Genomic DNA, 1685 nt, shown 5'->3' on the forward strand with positions numbered 1-1685 from the left:
GAGAGAGAGAGAGAGAGAGAGAGAGAGAGAGAGAGAGAAAGAGAGAAAGAGAGAGCGAGAGAGAGAGGGGTGGGGTGGGTTGGGGTATCTTTACTTTTATCTTTAGCCTCAGAGTGTCAACCATGATATTATAGTGGGTCTAATGGTTTGTTTTTGTTTTTTGCTAGAGGTTTATATCGTAAACAAATCTGAAAGAAATAAACTGTTCCAACTTTTTATATGAAAGCTTTATTACGCCCCCATCGACAGAATCTGGATCAGGTTGGAGGCGAGTTTCGACTCTATCAGGGCTAACAGAGACTGAGAACTGAAAGGGATACAATATCCCAAGAAAAAGACCCAAAAACTCGATAAAAATTCTTCCCACTCGGGAATCGAACTCGAGTCTCCTGCGTACGACAGCAGGGTGTCTAACCGCCACACCACAGACGCCGGTCCCACAAGTTCTGAGTTCACAAAGACGAGAACTGGAACGTACCCCTCTATACTCTATGTATAGCTCAGTGACAGTCAGTGTTTGCAGTTTGTCCCACCTCCCGCAGTCCAAATATAGGCCTTGGGCTCTAATTCTAACATCATGTGACTAGGTTCTTGAATGGTGAACGAATTCAATTATATACATGTGTATGTATACAAGCCTATAGTAGACCTACAGACCGTCGGTGTCGTGAGCAGTCCACTTAAGTCTCTTTGGGTACTTTTTACACCAGAAATAAAAAGTTTAGTTTTTGTTGAGGGAATCACGAAAAGCAAGTAAACTGTAGGCCTACGCCTTGACCATTTTGATGATGTGGAAAGAAAAAAAGCCAAAAAACAACTAGTTTTTTTATTATGTTGTTCCAATCAGAAATCATGAAACGCGAGAAAATTGTAAGCCTTGACATTAGTATTAAACTGCATTTTGATGATGTTGAAAAGTGTACCTTTGATAAAGTTTTGGGAGGGTGTAAAAATCGAAACTTATCAAAATTTGGACTTAGATGGAACGCACGCGACAGCGACGATACAAGGTATCATAATGTATTCCCGAATGTCCGCGAGCTACAGGCAAGCAGCTGATGTAGAGGTACATTATCCACGGAGACTTGCTAATAACACTGTGGCGGACGAGCGTACATCCCGATTGTACAGACGAGCAGAGTGCGGTACAACTGATGATGCTATTTTATGGTCTCATCGGCTGTTTGGCCGTCCTGAACTTTTTGACATTGACATTCGCGCTAGCTGTATTGGACACCATACTTAGCTCTGCTTACTTTTAGAGCTATAGCCTATCTACGGCATCCGCTGTGGGATGATTCGACTCTGTGATGCACTCTTCATGTTACGTTACATAAAGACATGACGATGGCTGAATGCAAGCAGTGACTATATTCACTTTTGGACGAAATGGAGTTATCGATATGGGAAAAGAGATCTTAAGCCGCTCTTTTACCTCTGTAAATATGGAAGCCATAGCTTAATTCGGTATCAAGATATTAACGTTTCTTCTTTTTTTTCAACTGTGTGTAAAGATTTCAATATCATTAGAATTTCAAAGTGGTTTATCTCAAAACTGCGAAAAGTGGATACGGTAACTCCTTGCGCATAGCCGTCGATGAGTTCGATTCCCGTGTAGATGCGTAGGGAAAATTTTGATTTTGTTCATCTTTGTTAGGCTGCTGTAAAGTAAATCTTTGATGTTG

The sequence above is a fragment of the Aplysia californica genome, unplaced genomic scaffold (assembly GCF_000002075.1).
Source record: "Aplysia californica isolate F4 #8 unplaced genomic scaffold, AplCal3.0 scaffold00126, whole genome shotgun sequence".
Lineage (NCBI taxonomy): Eukaryota > Metazoa > Mollusca > Gastropoda > Aplysiida > Aplysiidae > Aplysia > Aplysia californica.